Source organism: Trichosurus vulpecula, chromosome 7 (genome assembly GCF_011100635.1).
Source record: "Trichosurus vulpecula isolate mTriVul1 chromosome 7, mTriVul1.pri, whole genome shotgun sequence".
Taxonomy (NCBI): Eukaryota; Metazoa; Chordata; class Mammalia; order Diprotodontia; family Phalangeridae; genus Trichosurus; species Trichosurus vulpecula.
In genome coordinates, this window is record NC_050579.1 from 1140283 (window position 1) to 1152335 (window position 12053).

Here is a 12053-nt window from a genome sequence, read left to right on the forward strand (position 1 = left end):
AGGTCAAGGAGAAAATATTGCAAGCAGCCAGAAAGAAACCATTTGAGTATTGTGGAAAAACAATCAGGATAACACAGGATCTAGCAGCCTCCACATTAAGGGATCGAAGGGCTTGGAGTACGATATTCCGGAGGTCAGTGGAACTAGGATTAAAACCAAGAATCACCTACCCAGCAAAACTGAGTATCATGCTCCAAGGCAAAATATGGATTTTCAATAAAATAGAGGACTTTCAAGCTTTCTCAGTGAAAAGACCAGAGCTGAATAGAAAATTTGACTTTCAAACACAAGAATCAAGAGAAGCATGAAAAGGTAAACAAGAAAGAGAAATCATAAGGGACTTAGTAAAGTTGAACTGTTTTATTTACATTTCTACATGGAAAGATGATGTGTATGATTCATGAGACCTCAGTATTAGAGTAGCTGAAAGGAATATGCATATGCACATATATATATATATATGTGTGTGTGTGTGTGTGTATGTATATGCATGTGTGTGTGTATGTGTGTGTGTATATATATAGACAGAGGGCACAGGGTGAGTTGAATATGAAGGGATGATATCTAAAAAAAAATTAAATTAAGGGATAAGATAGGAATATATTGAGAGAGGGAGAAAGGGAGAGATAGAATGGGGTAAATTATCTCGCAAAAAAGTGGCAAGAAAAAGCAGTTCTCTAGGAAGGGAAGAGGGGGCAGGTGAGGAGGTATGAGTAAATCTTGCTCTCATCAGATTTGACCTGAGGAGGGAATACCATACACACTCAGTTGGATATCTTACCCCACAGGAAAGAAGGAGGAAGAAGATAAAAAAGGGGGGACAATAGAAGGGAGGGCAGATAGGGGGAGGAGGTAATCAAAAACAAACACTTTCCAAAAGGGACAGGGTCAAGGGAGAAAATTCAATAAAGGGGAATAGGTTAGGAAGGAGCAAAACAGTTAGTCTTTCACAACATGAGTATTGTGGAAGGGTTTTGCATAATGATACGTACGTGGCCTATGTTGAATTGCTTGCCTTCTTAGGGAGGGTGGGTGGGGAGGGAAGAGGCGAGAGAATTTGGAACTCAAAGTTTTAAAAACAGATGTTCAAAAACAAACAAAAAAAATATTTTTGCATGCAGCTAGTAAATAAGATACACAGGCAATGGGTCATAGAAATTTATCTTGCCCTACAAGGGAAGAAGGGAAAGGGGGATGGGAGAGGAGTGTGGTGACAGAAGGGAGGGCTGACTGGGGAACAGGGCAACCAGAATATACACCATCTTGGAGTGGGCAGGAGGGTAGAAATGGGGAGAAAATTCATAATTCAAACTCTTGTGAAAATCAATGCTGAAAACTAAATATATTAAATAAATTAAATTTTAAAAAATCAATAAAACAAAAAAAACAAACAAAAAATTCATTTTATTCTCAATCACCAAATAAAATGGACATTTTCATATACATGGAACAGAACAACAAGATTATACATTAAGCTGTAGCTCTCTGTAAAAGCTTATAAATTTACCCTGTAGCTTTCAAGTCTGTCCTGCTTGTCTGGGCTTTCTGAGAGCCTTTTTTCTGTCCTGTAAAAAAAAAATTACTCAGTGGCCCTCTTTTCTTTCTTTTTTTTCCCCTAACTTATCCTTCCATTTTTCCTTCCTGCTCCTACCCCACTTGGGGAGGGCAACCCTTGGAACAAATATATAACATTAAACGACATAAATTCCTATATTGTGTCCAAAAGAATATGTCCTCTTCAGCAGCTTGAGTTCCTCACATCTCTGTCAGGAGGTAGGTAGGACACCTCATCAGTCCTCTGGGACCACGGTAGGACATTGCATTGATCAGAATTCTAAAGTCTTTGAAAGTTGTTTTTCTTTACAATGTTGCTATTACTGTATGAATTGTTCTGGTTTCCTAACTTCACACAGGTATTTCCCAAGTTTCTTTGAAACCATCCATTTCATAATTTCTTGTGATTTGATAATTATTCCACCACAATCACATCCCATAGTTTGTTCAGCCATTCCGCAATAGATGTGCATATCCTTAGTTTAGATTTCCTTGACACTATAAAAAAAGCTTTTTGTATATGAGGCCTTTCCCTCTTTCTTTGATCTCTTTGGAGTATAGACCAAATAGTGAGTGGTATCTCTGAGGCACAGGGTAGTTTAGTTTAGTTGTTTGGTGACTTTGGAGATGTAGTTACAAATTACTTTGCAGAACAGCTGGACCAACTGACAGCTTCATCGACAGTGAGTTGGTGTGCCTGTTTCCTCCCCATCTCCTCCAGCATTTGTTATTTGCTTTTTTTTTTTGTCATCTTTGCCAATCTGATGGGTGAAACCTTAGGGTTGTTTTGATTTTCATTTCTCTCTTTTGTGTGCACATTCTTTCACAGAATTGTTAATTGTTTGCAATTCTTTCAAGAACTGTATGTCCATGTGCTTTGATGACTTATCTACTAAGGGGTAAATTCTATGAAATAATGAAGAGGGATGAACTAGGAGAACAGTTGTAAAATAACATTATAAAGAAAAATAATTTTGAAAGACTCAGAACTTTGATAGCATTTTGCTAAAACATGAGTCCAAAAGAATGACAATGCAATATTACATTCCTACAGACAGAAAAATGATGAATTAAAATGCAGAATGATAGATTTTTATGACTCTACTCATGGAGAATTTGGGCAGATGATACCACTATGTATTGAGGGTTTAATCTTTTTTTTGCTCAAATGATGGGGGAGGGAAGGGCATATTAATTTTTTTAATGACAAAGACTATGCTATGTTATGCTACATTTATTTCAATACAAATTTATTGCTGTGCAGTGAATTAAAAGTCACATTAACAAAAATGAATTGTGAAAAAATACTGCATCATCTTGCTACTTAAACAAAACCTGCATCTTAATGTGCCGCCTTAGTTGGGGGGATGATTGATATTACTGTAATTTGTTGGGAAAAAACTGTAAGTGCACAGGATTTAAAATGGAGATCTGTTTTTTAAAAGTTTGGTAGGAACAGTACTTGTACACCTAAACTAATAAATGACCTCACTTATGCTTACAAAATGACTGAAGAAAACCAGGAACAGGATGGCAGAAAAGGCCAATTTGTTTTAAAACTCACAGAGACCTTTTGAAACCTGTGGATGGACAGATGTGAACTGGGAGTTACGGACTTGGTCAAGTGCCTCAGGTACACATCTTTTACCAAGCATGCAAGATGCCAGATCAGTGTGTGGTGCTGGAGAAATCAGTTATTGCTAAGGAGAACCCTGCCCCCAGCCCCTAACTAAAACCCCAGTTTGCATAATAAAGAATGGACTCAGACCTTTTGGCATTTAGCAAATGTCCCTGGGACTCTGTGACTCCTCCAAGGAATGTCAATAGATAAGATTATCGGATAACCTGTCAGAATCTTTGATCTGTCAGGACCTTTGTTCCTGTTCCCCCCTACCACCACCCTGTGATCTGGCATGTAAATTTCAAGAGATAATTAACCACTGCACCCTGTATTTTCTATAAAAATGACTCCTGCACCCCAACTCGGGGCCATTCTGATTTGGGTGGAACCCCGAATGGTCGCCAGCTAATAAATTCTCCATTAAAACTTATACTCTGTGGCGTGTCTCACTCGCTCTTGGTATAACAAGTGGGCTTAGGAGCAATCCTTGATGCTCACCAGGGACCAGCTGCATTGGTCAACAGAGGGCTGACTATATCCTGAATCTAAGCTATTTGAAGTGTGCTGTCACTGGGAAGTTCATAGACTGTGTGTGGAGTAAAGTGGCAAGTGTACGATGACAACAAACCACTGATATTCTGTCTAGTACCCAGGTGGATGCTGCATGCCAAAGGAGGGCAGCAACATGCTGTCTATGAAGTTCGCATACATTGCTGGCCAGGGAAGATGTGGCTGCAGGTGCCCCGTCCTAAATGCCAGGAGACATGGGAACTTTGGCAACACCCAAGAAGGAGGGAAGACTTTTCATGTGTGACACCAAGGAGGGAGGTGGTTTATAAGCAAACTGCAGTACAAGTCACAGGTTAGATGACTGGCCAAAGACTGGTGACGGCTGCTGGGATACAAGCCAAGAAGGTAATCAGTGATGTCAGAGGCGTCGACTCTCCTGGCAGTACCCTCCTGTTGAGATAATGACAGGAGCTGGAAATATGCAATCAAGTACTGGAGTCATTCCACAAAACATGCCAAGAAGCAGTTGGTCCTTGAGGGATAGCACACTATCGAATACCTTATTACATTGTGACTTTGGACATATGGGAAAAGAGAAGTTTCTAGAGCTAGTAAAAAAAAAAAAGATTTTTTATTTTATTGTTTTTTAATTTATTTATTTAAGTTTATTGGCCCAATATGACTGCAGATGTCAATAAGGAGTCAGTCAACAAGCATCTAAGAATATTTTTTCAAATGAAGATCTGCCTTCTCTTCTTCTCACTTTCCCTCTCCCCCATTGAGAAAAGAAAAGAAAAAAATCCCATTAGAAACATGTATAGTAGAGGGGGAGTAAAGGTGGCAGAGTGAGATGAATGATCTTTGTCTAGCTCACCCACCATGTTTCCTCCACAACAATCTAGACAATGCACCAGACCTAATCCTGGGCAGGAAAGTCGAGAAAAGTCACAATGAGCCATTTTCCAGTCCAAGAGAGTTTAGGAAAGAGAGAGAGGTCTACACACATTGGAGCATGGGCCAGCCAGGATGGGGAAAGATGGCAGATACAATAGGGAGCATTCCAGAGTACAGGGCCAAGACAAGGCATCAGGGCAGGAAGGGCTGCAGAAGTAGGTCCCAGACGAGCTACGAACTACTGCTCAGTGCAAGAACATGTGCCATTAGGCAGCTCTGCCCAGCTCTGGGCCACTGATTCAGGGCCCAGAGAGGTGGTCAGAGGGAGCATGGGTCCATCCTAAGCTGTGTACTGAGCAAAGGATAAGTTCCAGGAACAGATCAGTGTCAACCTAGGAGCAGAGCAGCAGCAACCCAGTTCTAGTCTTTAGTCAAGCACATCAGCCAACAGTGAAATAACCAGGGAAGGATTCCTTGACCAAGAGGGAGTCAGCACAGCAGCTGAGTATCTCTGAACCCACAGAACCTCCTAATGGGTAGCCGTGACTGAGCCCATCAGCAGCCCACTGAAACTCAACCACACACAAGCCAACAGGCCCAATCTTGGGTCAGGAACTTACAGAGCTCAGACAAGTAGGGTGGCACCAATCTGAGAGCACTGAAAATTTACAGGTCCCCAGACTGAGCTGTGAAAACAGCAGAGGATATGAAAGGACATATGATCAGGTCAAACAATCTTGCAGAAACAAGTAGAACATGGCACTAACAAAGCCCATACTGAAGAATAAGGCTTGAAGACTAAGGAAACAAAAAAAGGACCTGACCAGAAAAAGCTACTATGATGATGGGGAAGCTCAAGACACAAATACAGAAGAAGACAGTGACTTAAAACATCTACAAAGCCTCAAAGAAAAAAATACATTTTGGACACAAGCCCAATAAGAATTCCTAGAAGTTAAAATTTTTTTAAAAAAAATTTAACATTTTTATTTCAAGTTGTGTGAGAGATAGGTAAAAGTTAGGTTTCCACAGAAGAGTTAATTGAGTAAAGTTAGGGCAAGTTAAGTTTCCACAGAAGAGTTAATTAAGTTCCAAAGAATAATTAATGAAGTGTCAGCTTGAACAAAGAAGGAGTAAAAATTAACCAGGATGAGAGTCCTCAACCAATCCAATCAACTTTGTGGTTTTGGTGGATGCCTCAGACCCAGGATGTAGGAGAACTGGTCTAAACTGGCCAAATCCCAAACTGGGATTGTCTTAGATCATAGTATTGCTGAGAATAGCTAAGTCATTCACAGTTCTTTATTGAACAATATTGCTGTTACTGTCTACAATGTTCTCTTGGCTTTGGTCATTTCACTATGTTCAGTTCATTTAAGTCTTTCCAGGTTTTTCTGAAATCATCCTACTTGTCATTTCTTACAGAGCAATAGTGTTGCATTATAATCAAATACTACAGCTTGTTTAGCCATTCCCAATTGATGGACATCCCTTTGATTTCCAATTCTTAGCCACCACAAAAAAAGATGCTATAAATATTTTTGTACAAATAGGTACTTATCCCCCTTTTTTTTGTTGGATGTCTTTGGGATACAGACCTAGCAGTGGTATTGATAGATCAATTAATAAATGTGAGAAAACCTTTATCGAAAGGGAAAGCTCACCTAAACACAAGAGAATATTTAAAAAAAAATACTTTGCCTACAATAGACAAAGCCTTTAGTGAGAGAAGACACTTTCTTATCCATAAAAAAATTCGAATTGGAGAAAAACCCTCTGTATATAATGAATATGGAAAAAGCATCAGGTGGAGAGCAATCCCTAATACAGACCAGAGAATTCAAGCTGGAAAAAAACTATTTGCTTGTAATGAATGTGGGAAAGCCTTTAGCCATAAGCAAACTCTTGTTGGTCATCAGAGAATTCATACTGGAGAGAAACCATTTGAATATAAATGAATATAGGAAAGGCTTTAGCCAGAAGGCAAATATTGTTTGCCATCAGAGAACTCACACTGGAACCATTTGAATGTAATGAATGTGGAATAGCCTTTAGCCAGAAGGGAAATCTTGTTAACCATCGGAGAATTCATAGCGGAGAGAAACCACTTGAATGTAACGAATGTGGGAAAATCTTGAGTTGCCAGTTAAACTGCACTAGACATTAGAGAATTCAGATCGGGGAGGTAGTGGGCGGGGCGGGGGGGGGGGACCGTTTGCACACGCATTGTCGGTATTCTGTTTTAAAGTGAGTATTCCATGCATCCTAATCTTTCACCAAAGACAGGTTAGTAATAAATTATTTTTAAGTCGTACCAGGACAGTTTTTTAAAAGCTTCACATAGGGGTCGCACCCCACTTTTTTGCAAAAAAATTGGCATAAAAATCTGTGATGGTTATGTTGTGAACTACGGTATATACTGTGGAAAATATTATACTATTTTATATCATTTTTAATTTCAACCAGACCCAGAGCCTGAATTAATGAGTATCTGGATGAAGATCCAGGACCTGGGCTTCTTTGTTCTCTCTAAAAGTTTGCTCAGGAAATACCCTTACCACTGTCAACAAAGCTTACCCCAGTTAGCCATTAAAGGATGAGACCCTAAACCCAAGAGAGACTACCTCGATTAATATTAACTGACCTTTGTCAACATTCTTTCCATTAAGGAAAATCCTCTTCTTGTATCATGGTTAAACATACATGGGGGCCATAAACGTGAGGTAATACAGGCTTGCTAGCTCTGCTAAAATAACGTATATAAGTTTTCTCATTCCTTTGTTCAGACAGCCAGAGCCTATGCTCTGACTCCTTGTATGTACAAGTAAGCTAGCTTAGCTATGCTTTAAGGGAAAATAATAAACAACATGGATTTTTCTATCACCTAGCTCTGTTGTTTCCTTCAACCAAATTTTCAGGTTTAACAGTTATGGTGCCGTGACTTTCGGATGGAAATGATGGAAACGGGACAATGCAACCCAACTTGCCAATGCTTTTGGGCACCATAGGGTTAATTTTTCCTGGAATTTTGACCTTGACAAGGTGGGGGTAAGTTGTCTCTCTTCCCAGCTTCCAAAAAGAACTCCCACAAAATTGGTTGAAGTCCAAAAATTCCCTTTAAGCTAGCTCTGGGGGCAGGGATCAAATCTGTGGTCAAACGCACATAGATCCCCTGGAAACACTGATTGATCTAGAAAATTAACTATGGATCAGTCAAAAACTAGAATTAGAAGTCCAACCATTCCTCTACTCCCTCCCTTCCTTCCCTTGGAGGCCTGGATTCAGGGGAGAAAAACTGCACTTTGCTGTGTTTTTCCCTCCCCCTTTGCCTCCCAGGAAAGGATCTGATCCAGAGGGAGGTAACTCTGTTCTGCTTCCTCCATCTCCCCTTTCCCCCTTCCTAAGGGATAGGATATGGAGAGTCAGAAAAATCAGGAACGCCAAGGCTTCCCCAAAGATCATAGGGGTACAAATAGCTAACTCATGAAAGCTTCTAATTCTCTGTTGTTTAAACTCTGAGCTCACTCTGTATTTGTTCTGTATTTGTTTTGTTGATTGTCCGTTAACTGTCTGTATGAGAGCCTGTGCTCTATGTAAAATCTGAAACGCAGGTAGCCAGATAATTCTAAGGCTGCAGTTAGGGAAACAGAGACTCTTTTTTCTTTTTCAATGTTTGATCTGGCCAACCGGACTTGAAGAAAAAAATAGAGCTGAAACATTTTAGCAGATTCTGGGATTTAATCATTAAAAAGTTTGGAAACTGATTAGTTGGAATTTTGGGAGAGAACTCCTGAGACTGTAAAATCTCTCCAGGAGCTCATTCTTGCTAAAACACCCTCCCAATGCTCATCACTTAGGTGAAGTTTACTTGAGTTACAATCATTGAGATCTTTCACCATTGTTGTCCTGTCTCTGACCTAGCCAGAGCTGCAGTAAAAGTTAAAGCAGCTAAAACAAACTCCTTTCCTCCCAGATCAGATTAGGAGAAGATAATGCAGGAGAACTGTAGGGAAAACTTAAATCACCCTTCCCCACCTGGCAAAAGGAGGAGAAGGACAGAAATTCACAGACTGACAGTATTCTGACAGTCCTGTGCCCCTGGGTACCTTTGTAGCCCATCCTTTTTGGCAAAGTTTGGAATTGTCACCCAGGTCCTATGCATTCTGCCCACTCTGTCCCTAGCACCTGCAAACTGCCCTAGGCTCAGTAACTTCTGCAGTTGTGGGGGAAGGGTGAGGTAGATGGATTTGGACTTTCTGCCTCCCAGAATTGTCACCACTGGGATACTAGCTTCTGCTCTACGTAACTTCACACTTCTTGTTCCAGTTGCAAAACTGTATTTTAATCCCTGTTTGATGTGTTTCCTGATTTGTAAAGGGAAAATAATAATGATGGTTGTTACAGGATCAAAATGATAATGATTGTAAAATGCGTAACAAAGTCTGGTATATGTTAGATACAACATTATTATTATCTCTCTCTGATTTAATGTAATTGTTAACTTTTGAAGTGGTTTTTAAATACCAAAAGTAATAAGCTGAATAATTTCTATATGTGGAAATCTGGAAATGCAATAGATGTCATCTGAAAATTATTGTTTCTATATTTCTAAACTTGCATTGTGTTCCCAAAAATTCTCTTAGATTGTGAAATTTGAGAAGACCATTGTGTGGTAAGAAATGATATTATAGCAATTTTAATCTGATTTTGATATATGTGAATTGGGTTTTCAAAGGGATGTGATAAAATTTGGAACTGTTATATATGGTTATAACAAGTAAATAATCAATAATACTGATATTTAACCATGAGAACAGACTTTCTGTATGAAAAAGTTTTCTATTATGAGAATATATCTGGTGATTTAAAGTTATAGTTTCAAATGATGAGATGAAAGATTCTCTGTGCATGGAGATTTAGAAATGTGTTCACCTAAATTGATAAATGGGTTGTTTCAACAAAAGGCAGATAAGAAGGTTTAGGGACAAATAGGAGTTAGCTAAGCCTCTCCTGTCCCAAAGGAATACTAGTTTCAACAGTTTAAGTGAGTTGAGAGTGTGAGAAAGTATTTTAGAAGACAGAAAAGATATGTAGCTTGATTTGATAATTATTAGCTCAATGAAATTTGGGACAGTCCTATCTGAAGGATATTTATTTGCTATTTAAGATTTTATGGGACTACAATTCAATATTGTTTTAAGCTCTGATTACAGGGATAGGTCACATGAAGCCAGTAGTAGAACGGCAGGCATTACAAGCTGAGAACTTTAAAGGGATGTCTATGCCCGGGAAAAAGTCTTGAAGACGATCTTGGACACAACCTACGTAGGATCTTCCTGACTCTATTTCCCAATTCTGCTATTTCCTTTCTGAAAAGGAAAATCCCCACCTGGTTACTCCTAAGCCCTGCTTTCAGCACCTAATGGCTATATGATTGGCTAACAGGTATGACTCATGCCTGGAATCAAACAGAGCTGAGGAAGTTCTTTCCTTCTGTTAAGATATATGAAATTGTCCCTCTTTTGTTTCATAGCAAATTTATATCATCAGGAAGTTTTGTAAGCACAATGCTAAATCTATTAGGTAATAGATGAATATTGGAATATCTCTGAGTCATTATAATAGGATGCAGGAATGAATAGCTTACAATTTTAACCTATGTTCATGACCAAATAAAGATTAGAAGGATATAGAGATAACATCCTCCAAAAGGAGGAAATGATTAGACACAGTAATAAGACAAAGATGTAATGTGATAAATGTCTAATTAAATAGGATAGCAAATTTTGAGAAAAAGCAATAGGATCAGATTGATTCCTCTAAGAATTGTGTACAGATGTGTATGACTGGCTCCGAAATTTATCAGTCATGGAAATTCAAGCTAATAAGAGTGTTTTGGTAATAAGATCTTAAATGTGGATTTTTGTACAGGTGAAATTGTATCTCCTTTATTAAGGTATCTGTCTGATAATTTAAAAAGGAAGATGAATTCAATTTAGGATTGGACCTTTATATTTTAAAGGACTCATACCAGGTACAAAATTTAGGTAAGGATAGAAACAGTAGATGATATATAAACTGAAATACTCTGAAGTTTTAAAAAAAGGAGAGCCAAATTCAAGTGATTGTACTAAGTTTTATTAAGTAAGAATTGTCTGAGAATTTCTAGATCTGAACCAGAGAAGCAGAACTCTCTTTTACTATCTAGGAACCAGACAACTACAATCAGGCATCTGAAAAAAAAATTGTTGCTTTAATTGGACGTTGGAAATATGTAACTGGGATTTAAAGTTACTTTGTATACAAATTGTGCAATTAATTGCTGGAATTAAATCAGAAACATTTTCAGCTTTGTTAAGAATGGTTTGTGGATTATTTTGTAAATGCCATCAAAGAGACATGGCATGACTAAAAGTTTATGATGGTATATGTACTGGGATACCAGGAATTTAATATTTGTCAACATTGTTAATAATGATTGCATTACTTTGTATGGTTCATGTTTTAACCAAGTTTTCTTGGTTATCTAATGTGTAAATGTAAAACATGTGACATGCAAATTTCCCCCTCTATTGTGAACCGTCTAAGTGGTTTGGTCTGTACTTAGTGTAATTGTGCAGTTCTGTGAACTGTGAGAAAAAAAAACTTTATTGTAATTGTTTGGACTCAGCCCTGTGCGGCTGGGATACTGAACTACTTATTGTATTTGCTTGAACTTAGGCCTGTGTGGCTGGGACCTATGTTGTGCTGTTTTTCTCTCAATTATCAAATCATATGTGTTCTGGGAGCTCCTGTCAGATCTGACCACTTCTACAGCTGCCATCTTGTGGATGGACTCCTTGATCCTTCTGTCACATCTGCCCCTGATCCCAAGTGGACATCTGGGCCCATAGGACACCTTGCCCTCTGGTTTCAAAGAGCCTGAAGGGGACAGCATCAGACACAGGCAGCCCCTCCTGAGACTCTGGACCAGTACCTGCACGAAGGACAGCTCCCTTTCTGAGTCCTTGCATTCCCAAGACTGTTTTTCCTGTATTTTTAGTATTTTTAGCTATTATGCTCCCTCTGCTTGTTTACAATTAGTTTACAATTTCTGCCCATCCCTGGGGATGTCCAAACACAGAAAAGGAACAAAACCTGACTCCAACTAGATAGTGACTTTAGAACTTCACCCCTGAGGAAGATAGAGGTTTTTCCATGCCTTAATTGGTCTTAAGGCGAAACTTTCAGTTTGCCTTTGACCAAAAGGAGGAAATGTGGAAAATATTACACTATTTTATATCATTTTTAATTTCAACCAGACCCAGAGCCTGAATTAATGAGTAACTGGATGAAGATCCAGAACCTGGGCTTCTTTGTTCTCTCTAAAAGTTTGCTCAGGAGATACCCTTACCACTGTCAACAAAGCTTACCCCTGTTAGCCATTAAAGGATGAGACCCTAAACCCAAGAGAGACTACCTCGCTTAATATTAA